Raw genomic sequence first — 10,696 nt, forward strand, 5'->3', positions numbered from 1 at the left:
GGGGGGGTTGATCTACTCTGGTTATTCATATTACCAGAGCTTTTCTGCTGATTCCGCCCCATGATTATTTTACCCTGTTTGACTTTTCCCTTTGAGGTTTGTCAAGGACCCGTACGGTGTTACAGCCTGAGACACTGGGGACCTGCTTGGTGTGGTGGGGCTAAATGGCTTTGTCTTATTTTCAGCTGGTCTCTGTCCTACCCTAGTGATTCAGTTTCTCTTGGTTGAAGTCTCTGTTGTGGAGAAATACCAGCAACGAAGTCACTCTGCCCCTCACAAACAATTGGGCAAGGAAAATCAAACCTTCCCTCAACCATATGCCCAGGGTGCCCCTTTGAATAGTCCCTGGGTGGTCTGCCTGGTATAAGGGGTCCACATCTGTTGTCCCAGTCAGCACTTGTTTCAGGTGGAAAAGTTTAAATGTTTCCAGCAGCTAGATAAGCGAGGTCTGCTCTCAGTTAGGATATAACTTGCTCCAGTGCTCCATGAGGGCAAAGGGACCCACCCAGCAAATGGGTTAGCCTGGGAAGGTTAATACCTCCTTCCCCACCTTGCACCCAGTCACTCGTAATCACCCAGGTCTATGACCCTATTCACTCCAGTAAGCAACTGCTCCCAGGGTTTACAACTGCCAAAATCACCTTGAAATATGCATCCAGCAGGGGGGCCTTGCATGTTTAAATTAGACTGTGAACGATCTCTTAATTCCAGTCCTTCGCCTTCTGTCCCAGCTGTATTCTTCTGCCAACACAGAGGCTGCTAGAGCTGGTGAAGAACTCAGCTCTGTGCAGCAAGCAAATTAGAGTTTACACTCAAGTGTCAATTCCAGCCTCTGCCCACCCACTGCCTTTGTCTCAGCTATTCCCCTGAGGGCTGGTGCTAATGGTCTCTTTACTTATGAAAGTTACCAAGACCGTTCAGCCTATGGCTGCTATCCGGAACCTCTGGTTGCCCAGAGAGACAGGGCTCGCCTATCTGGAATGGCGTCCGCTCACAGCTCAGGATGCCACTGTTGGTGTATGGCTTCCTCTGAGCCAACTTTCTTTTCCTCACTCCTGTGCCACACTCAGCACAGAGCAGCACCAGCCCTTTCTCCCTCCACTTCTATCAAGGAGATGCCCAAGAATCTGGACTCCATAGGTAACAAACCTCCAGACCTCAGGGTGGGGGAGGGGGTGAATCCTCAGAGTTCAATGTTGCAGGTGGGGAACATATACAGTTTTATACAGTTTTACAGTTTTATGCCTGGCAGGAGGGTGCCGTGGCATGCCAGCAGGGGTAGGAGTTCCAGTTTTTAGGGGGTCTCTCCCATGGGATAGAGTGGCAGGATGTTTGAACTCTGCTCGCTTGTTTGCATGGAGTAAATTGCAAGCCCTTGTTGTGGGGGAGGGGACTCCCATCCACTTGGAGGTGGATTTTGTACCTTTTGATTGTATTTTTGGGGTCGCAGCTCGCCTCAGGAAGGTTGAAGTGCACTCTTCAGTCTTCTCTTTTGGCTCTGCTCCAAACCATCAGCTCCCTTGCTAAACTTCTGTCCTTTAAGCCTCCTTCTGGATGGGAGCTTCTGTCAAAAGCTGGCTGCAGTCCACCATCTTGGCCTAGTCTCTGAGTCTTGGAGTCAAATCTATGTGCAAACATCTTATAAGGCTTTCTTAAAAATTCTAGTAAATGCATTACTATTGCTATTCTTTTTTGCAAAATACCAGGATATACTGAGTTCAAATACAATTTCACCTAGAAAAACAATAGCACTCTCAAATGAACTGATTATTTTTAATTAGAGTTGGCCTTTGACACATCTCTGTTTCTAGATATGTTAAGCCAGGTTTCTAAGCAGGTCAGTAGCTATACCTTAAATAATAAGGTAGGATCTTATGGTTAGTGCAGATTCAATTTTAGATCTTGATATGAGAGGTGGATATGTTATAGTTCATTAATCAACTATTTATGAGGGAATTTGGCATAGTTTATATACTCTGGCTTCGCTAGGTAAAATTTCACATTTCTGTCTTATGTGGCAATCTTGGGTGAGTTATAAAGCTTTTCTGTGTCTCATTTTATCCCCAAGTCTTTCATCATGTTGTGCATTAATGAAGTTAGCATTCACAGACGGTCTAGATCAGAATGAGCCCTTGCACTCACGAAGATTACAGTAATGGATATGCGGTTAGACACCAATCCTAGAATGCCAGTGCTGGAAAAAACACTACAATTTGTTTTGTTGGTCTAATTCTGCCATTGTTGAGGAAGCTTCAAAAAATACCAGTGTCTGCATTGTATCATCAGAGAATGGGACCTGGGTTAGGGCCCCTGGGTGAGTCTAATGTGCTATGAAGGATGAAAACTGTGACTTAAAAGTTACAGAAAACCAGCTGCAGGCTTTTTGGCTGAACTCTAATATCTGGCATCCGGATGGACCATTCTGTGTATGCTCTCTCAGCCCTTCTCTAGCATGGCTGTGCATCTGCTCCTGTTCACAGCACAGCAACACACACGTATAATTAGCATCCTCTTACCCGATATTTATAACTGTGAAAACCCCTGATTTTTCTTTCCCAGCTCAAAAAGTGTTTGTTTTAAAATGCCACTTGTGAAAAGGCCAGCACTGGGGTAAAGGTGAAACCAATTTGCATGACTTTTTGGAGCTTAGAAAGGAGCCTGGACTAATCCAATAATAGTGCTTTGGATAGTAACAGTATTCTGCCATCTAGTGGATAATTCGAAGAATAAAGCATGCCTTAAAAAAAAAATCTGTATTATCACACAGCTCTGACTTCTAAGCATCTTTCTACTGGAAGGAAATGTTTTTTGCATTAGTAACACAACTAGTTTTCCACCAACTGTACCTCAAATTTATTCTCCCAATGATTTTACTGATTTATTTATTTAACTTAAAACATTTGTTATGCCCCCTTCTTGTAATGTTGCTAAAGATTTTGGACACACTGAATATAGATCCAATACGCCCAGTTTCTAAATATTTGAATACTAAATGGCCTGTGATACAGATAAATTTGTTTAGATTCTGCTGTTTCTAAAATTTCTTTTTTCCAATTTTGGAGGTATTAATATCCAAGTTTAAGAGTATGAGCTCTAAAGCCACCATCGCCCCCCTCCCCCTTAAAACTCTGGCTTTTTCTCATAGTGGTTGTGGAATCTTGGACAAATTAACCTCTTTGTGCTTTAATTTCCTTATCTGATAATGATAGTACCTACCCCAGAGGGTTGCTAGCTGGATGAAACCCAGGCAAAGCAGTAACTGTTCAATGTGGTTAATGTTCTTACCGTTGTTGTTCTTTATTTGTGTATCAGTATTTACCAATTAGGAGGAGGAATTTCAGAAGTTGCTTGTTCTGCATTCAATTTTAACAATCAGTGAACACTGGGTGAATCAATTCATGGTATCCCAAATGTCACCCATAAAGTCACCCACCATGCATAGGCAAAATGGAAATTATAGCAAAATGTGCCTTTATTTACAAAATATTCATTACAAAATATTTACAAGATATTCTCTACATGTTGGCCACCTCTTTGTCAAATTTTGTGATGAACATGTAGTAAATAAAGGTACATTTACATACAATTTCCCATTTTCCCTGTGTCTGACGACTTTATGTAAAACAGCCTGTATTGTTAAAATGTTTATACTATCAAAGCAATCTACAGGTTTGGCATAATCCCTCTCAAAATAACAATGACATTTTTCACTTAAATAGAAAAAATAATCCTAAAATTTATATGGACACACAAAAGACCCAGAATAGCCAAAGCCATCCCTGAGCAAAAAAGGACAAAACTGGAGGAATCATATTACCTGACTTAAATTACACTACCTGTGTGTGGTAACCAAAACAGCACGGGACTGGCATAAAAACAGATAGATGGACCAATGGAACAGAATAGAGAACCTAGAAATAAGTCATCCGTCTACAGTGAAGTCATCTCAACAAAGGTGCTAAGAGCATACAGTGGAGAAGGGAGTGTCTCTTCAATAAATGGTTCTGGGAAAACTGGATATCCATATACAGAAGAATGAAACTAGACCTTTATATCTTGCCATATACAAAAATCAAATCCAAATGGATTAAAGACTTAAATCTAATACCTAACCTAAAACTACAAAACCTCTAAAACAACACCGTGGGGGAAATGCTTGAGGACATTGGTCTGGGCAAGGACCTCTTGAATACTGTATCCAAGGCACAGGCAACCAGTGCAAAATCGGTCAAACGAGATCACATCAAAGCTTCTGCACAGCAAAGGAAATAATCAATAAAATGAAGAGACAACCGCAGAATGAGAGAAAACATTTGCAAACTACCTGTTTGACGAGATCAATAACTAGAATATGTAAGGTACTCCAACAACTTGATAGAAAATGGGCAAAGGATCTGAATAGACCTTTCTCAAAATAGCATGTATAAATGGCCAATGGGTATATGAAAAAATGCTTGCCATCATTAGTAATCAGAGAAATGTAAAGCAAAACTGCAATGGAATATCATCTCACCCCAGTTAAAATGGCTTTTATCAAAAGGGCAATAATGAATCTCGGTGAGGATGTGGACAAAAGGGAACCATCGTACACTGTTGATGAGAATGTAAATTAGCCCAACCGCTACAGAGAATAGTATGGAGATTTCTCAAAAAACTGAAAATGGAGCTACCCTATTACCCAGCAATCTCACTGGGAGGGAATGTATCCATATATTCAAAGGAGGGGAAATCAGTATATCAAAAAGATACGTGCACTCCCTTGTTGACTGCAGCACTATTCACAACAGTTAATGGTTAATATTTGGAATCAACCCAAGGACCCATTCATGGTCGAATGGATAAAGTTGTGGTGCGTTTACACAATGGAATAATATATAACCACAAAAGGGTGAAATCCTGCTACTTGCAACAGCATGGATGGAACTGGAGAACATCACGCTAAATGAAATAAGACAGGCACAGAAAGACAAATCTCACATGTTCTCACTCCTGTGTGGGAGCTAAGTATTATAAACAATTGACCTCATGGAGACAGAGTAGAATGACGGTTATCAGAGGCTGGCAGGGTGGGGGAGAAAAAGGGATAAAGTGGGAACGGCTACGGGTGCAAAAATGCAGGTAGCTAGAGAGAATGAATGATATATCTGGTAGCACAACAAAGTGGCTATAATCAACAATATGTTAGGGTAAACTTAAAACAAAAACTTACAGGGTGTAATTGAAACATTTCCAACACAAGGAAATGTAATGTTAAATGCCTGAGGTGATGAATACCCTGATTATTCTAATTGATTAATTCACACTATATGCCTGTATCAAAACATCACATGTACCCATAAAGAAGTACAGCTATTATGTACCCATAATCATTAAAAATAAAAATAAAAATAAATCAACAAGTAGCCAGGCATTGCAGTGGGTGCCTGTAGTTCCAGTTACTCGGGAGGCTGATGCAAGAGTTTGCCTAAGCCCAGGACTTGGAGGTTGCTGTGAGCTGTGTAATGCCAGGGCACTCTACCGAGGGCGATAAAGTGAGACTCTGTCTCTACAAAAAAATAAAAAAATAAAATAATAATAATAATAATTAAAAAAATAAATTAACAAGCATTTACTCAAGCTTAGTTTATGCTGAACAGTATGGGAAATAAAAGGCTGGGTAAGAAATTGCCCTGTTTGGGTATAATAAACAAATAGAGGATTAACCTTAATTCAAAGCAAATGTAATAAGTATGAGGCCAGAGTTACCACAAACAAAGTACAGAGGACGGGGAGGATGTTTCCAGGTGGGAAGGTTGACTTATGAGCTCTCATTTAAAGAATGGCTCGATTTTAATAGGAATTAAATTGCACAAGTGGAGATGATAGGGAGGACTCTCCGGTTGGAGACTATTTTGAGCAAAAGAATCAAGTCGAACCCCCCCCCCCACCACCAGCATTTCTTTATTATGGGAGCAATAGTAATAACAACTGGCTGAAGTATAAGATTTCTTCATTCTTTCACACAGCACATATTGGAGGACCTACTCTGTGCTGGGTTTTGCTTTAGGTAATGTGCCTGTGATGATGAATAGAACAGACAAAGCTGCATCCTCTAGTGGGGAAGGAATACTGAGAGAGCAGCTTAGGAAGAAACAGTGGGGGCAGATTTTGGAGGGGCCCTGATGGAGAACGTAAAGGCTGGTCAGCAAGACAAAGTCATGATCAGATGTAAGTCAAGGACATTTTCTGGTGGAGGAAGTGTACAGAAGATAACAGGACGAGGCCACGTGAGACGGAGAAATAGTTTAGCAGGAGACAATTTTAAAAGTCCAGGTGAGAGGCAATGAAGCCTGAACTATGGAAATGAAAAGGAGAAAACCATCTTAGGAGACACCCCGCAGGTGAAACAGGATTCGGGGAGTGGGCATGTGGGAAAGGGGACAGATGAGGAGGCTTCCGGCAGAGGGGCCCGGCGGTGCCCTGTCAGCATCACGGGAAGCGCACAGCCCAACCAGACGCACCTGCATTGTGTGACGCCAACCAATTTCATCTCTTTAAACCTCAATTTCTTCATCAGTCTAATGAGAATAATTAAAGGTACCATGTTATTAATCATTGCGGAAAATAAAGGCCAGCACTTTCCACATTACTGGGGACCTGGTGAGTGCTGCGGTTATTACGGGGTGGAGGTGGGGGAAGTAAAGAAAGCTCAGACACTGATCACCAACACCTGCCTGCCTCGGCATCAGAAGTAATTGGTGGGGATTTGGCTCTCATCTTAAGGTGACAATTATCCATGAAGAAGATAATGAGTTGGGAATTTTCAACCGTTATTCCTCATTAGGATCACCAATTAAAGGTCCTTAATATTTCATTTGAGAATCAAAATAGTTGCAGGTTTTGGTATTACTCTCCTTATAAACTGGCCAACACTTCCTTCTGGCAGCTTTGGTAATGCATATGTAATCGTGAATAGAGATACCTTCTCTTGTGAGGGCTAAAAGGAAATTTCATGGAAAATCTAAGAATGATATTTGGTTAAAGTTTTAGTACCCCACATTTCATTTCTCCAGTTCCCAGGCCTGTCTGTGAATACTTTCCAGTGGCAGACTTTTATTCCCCCTGCCTTGGAAGACCCATATTAACGTCACTACAGAGGCATAAGGCAGCATAAGGCAGCAGAAGCTGGGTTCTTGTGAAGGCCAAGTAATATGGATAAAAAAATGCTTATATGTTTATTTTCTAGAATTCTATCCAAAGTAAGTATGTGAAGAGTCTGAATTTATGCTACATGGAGTTAATGCCCTTAAGGAGAACACTCATGGAATCCCATAATCTGTGGCTTTTTGTCTTTTACTTAGCATATTTCCAAGGTGGATGGATGTTGTAGTGTGTATTGCTATCATGTTCCTTTTCGTGACTGAATAATATTCCATTGGCTATATTCCAATGGCTATACCACATTGTTCATTTAACAATTGGATACTTGGGTCATTCCAGTTTTTCGCTATTATGAATACTACTGCTATGAACAATTGTGTGGACATATGCGTTCACTCTCTTCGGTAGGTATCTGGAAGTGCCATTTCTGGTGTTTATGTAGTTTTATATTTAGCTTTTTGAGAAACTAAGCTGTTTTCCAAAGAGGCTGTACTATTTTGCATTCCTGCTTGCAGTATATGCAAGTTCTGTTCTCTAAATTCTTAACAGTTTTTGCTATTATCTGCCTTACTTCCCTCCATTCTCGTCTGTATGAAATGGTATCTCATTGTGGTTTTAATTTGCATTTCCCAAATGACTAATTTTCATGTACACAAGACCCGAATTCTAAAAGCTCTGTCTGGATAATGTGCTAATGAGAGGAATGAAGATAAATGGATTTGTAGGAAGGATCATAAAATCATAGTTGTCTGTCGGTGTCACACTGAGTTTGAGATGTTCAAAAGGCAGGAAGCAAATTGAATCTAGAACTCAGAAGAGAATTCAAGGCAGGAGACATGTGTTTGGGACTCAGCTACACAGAGAAGGCAGTAAAAAAAAAAAAATCAAGATTAAATGAGTTCACCAAGAGAGGAATGTTTGTTTTAAGAAATTGATAGAGCATGATGTATCAGTGAGAGAGGTAGAGATTTATGAGACATAGGAGAGACTAGTGTCGTGGAAGCCATGGAAAGAAAGATGTTGATGGAGAAAGGGGAGCCCACCCGTAGCAAATACCTCCTAGCAGAGTAGAAAGTTAAAAAATAAGAAGAGACCATTGACTTTTGTGGCTACATATCAGTTGTTAACAATTGATGGATGTAATTTCCATGAAGGGGATGAGACACTAAATCAAAGTTCTCAAGTCCAAAATGTCATTAGACTTTTAATTTGTGTACATCTTTTTCTTCCTGTGAATACCCTGAAGTTTTGAAAAATTTTTATTATATGGGGAAAGCAAAAGTTATGAAAGTTCAATTTAATTTTCTATTTGTTTTTCAGGCATGGAGATTTTTAAATTGCCGCACTCTTTTCTCCATGTCTGCCCTATGCCTGCGTCTTTATTCATTTTCTGTTTGAAAGCTTGGTTTGGAGGTCTAAGGAAAGAGACTCATCAGTGATGTTACAGAGACAATTTAGAGACAGGCTGTCCTGTGTTTAGAAGAATAAACCTGAGGATTTTTGTTTTTGTGCGTAGTGGGAATAGCATTTAATGCCACTGTTTGAGTCACTGAATGAATGTCTGTTGAGGTCATTAATGTTCCTCATTTAGAGAACCCTTTATGGACATCCCCTCCATAAGTTTATTACCATTCGTGGGAAAATATTTGACCCAAATACTCTTTGCTCCTCTGTGACATGATCATAATTCTATCACAGTGAGCTGTTCCCTTTCTCAACCACAGAGATATCCAATCCAGTCATTTCAAATATACTTAAACTGTTATTTCTTTTATAGACTCCAACTTTTAGCCTGAATCTCTCCCCTCCACCCCCTGCTTTTTGATTTCCAATTTTAGAAATAAATTCCTTGCCTGCTGTATTCAACTGAGTATCCAACTCTAAAGCTGATCAGCCAGGAAAATTAAGAATGGTTATAATTTTGATAAAGAACTTCTTTAATTCTCTCTTGATGCATTTTTGGCAATACCTAAGTAGCCACATGGATGACTTAAGTGGATACACTCATTTCTAAATTGTCTTGAGTTGTTGGATGGTTCAAATGATGACTATTTCCTTTTTCCTTGATATCCTTTATTTACATTGACATAACACAATCTAGATTCAGTAATTTCTGAGAAGGGGTAAGGTTAAATCTACCCTGGTGTTGACACATTCCCTAAGTCTTGATAGGTTTCCTGTATCTCTCCCAGGAAAAACAATCTCAAAGTTCCCATACATTTTTTTTTTTTTTAAATGGCGACACCATTGAACTCTTGGAATGTTTCTGATAGGATAATGAAGATGTAAAGATTTAATGCTCCTGGGGCAAGAGGTTCAGTCAGAATAAATGTAATATCTTAGCAACTATAATTTCTAGTGATATTTTGACTCTTTCATTGAAAGAACATTAAACATAAAGTTTATTTTTTGAGTGCCCATAAAAATTTCTTTACCTTTCAAAAGCATGTGATTTTTAAAAATATACCAGAATTGTTTGGAGAGAGATGTTCTTCCAAATTTTTTTTTTTTGTGAAACCTGTCCTGACACTAAAGGAATTCAGTATCTAAAGTATCTCTGGAGAGAAAAAAAGTGATACTTACAGTGTGGATTAGGTAAAATTTCACGAAGGTTTGTGTTCTAGACACAAATTTTACTTTAGATAAAATACAAGTTTAAAATAACAAGAAATTTTAACAATTCTTAGACTACATAAACAAGAAAATAGCAAAAGACTACCTCAAACAAAGCAGACAAATCCAGTTGGAATGAGCTATTTGTCATAAAATATTTTTAGAATCACAGAAATAATTAGAAATAAAATAATTCTTTTTAGTTTAGAACATCTTAAAATTTGGTAATTGTAAGGGAGAGTAAAGACATGGTTCTTCCACATTAACAGGAGAGGGATGCTGTTTGGATCAGGAAGAATTCAATTATTTTTTTTTCTATTAATGTCCTAAAATGATATCTGAATATATAGTTCTTTGGGGTATTGTCAAAATAGAGGAGACAAGAAGGTCAAAGTTACCATATCCCCTTACTTAATGGAAGTAGAAACAGTACAGAAGTTATTCCACACTTATTTTGTTTACTGCACAGTTAATGTAAACAACAAATCTCTAAGAGCAATTTGAGAACTGTATACTATGTAAAAGGCCAATTTATTCAGCATAAGAGACTTCTGAAAATCAGTTTGTAAAACAACCAGAAAATTGTCTTATTGTAATCATAAACACCTATCTATAAGTGTATTAGAGAACAGTTTATGTGCTCAATTAAAAATGTTTATCAAACATTGTGGCAGTTATTTTCTTAGAAAAAAGAAATATTGATACATCAAGTAGATTAAAAAGTACCTTTTCTCTTAAGTTCAGAAAGATTATATTTTGCAGTGATTTTTAACCACTTGTGATCCATATGATGCATATTTTACTACAATGTACAACATAATGTTTCTTTTGTTAATGTCGTAGCAATTGTATACATTTTGCATACATGATCTAAGCACAATCACATTTCACTTAACCAATGGAGCTAGTTTGTCCCAATAGAGCATGTTTATGATTTTTTTTT

Source organism: Otolemur garnettii, unplaced genomic scaffold (genome assembly GCF_000181295.1).
Source record: "Otolemur garnettii isolate 467f Iridium unplaced genomic scaffold, OtoGar3 scaffold00132, whole genome shotgun sequence".
In the NCBI taxonomy this organism is placed as follows: Eukaryota; Metazoa; Chordata; class Mammalia; order Primates; family Galagidae; genus Otolemur; species Otolemur garnettii.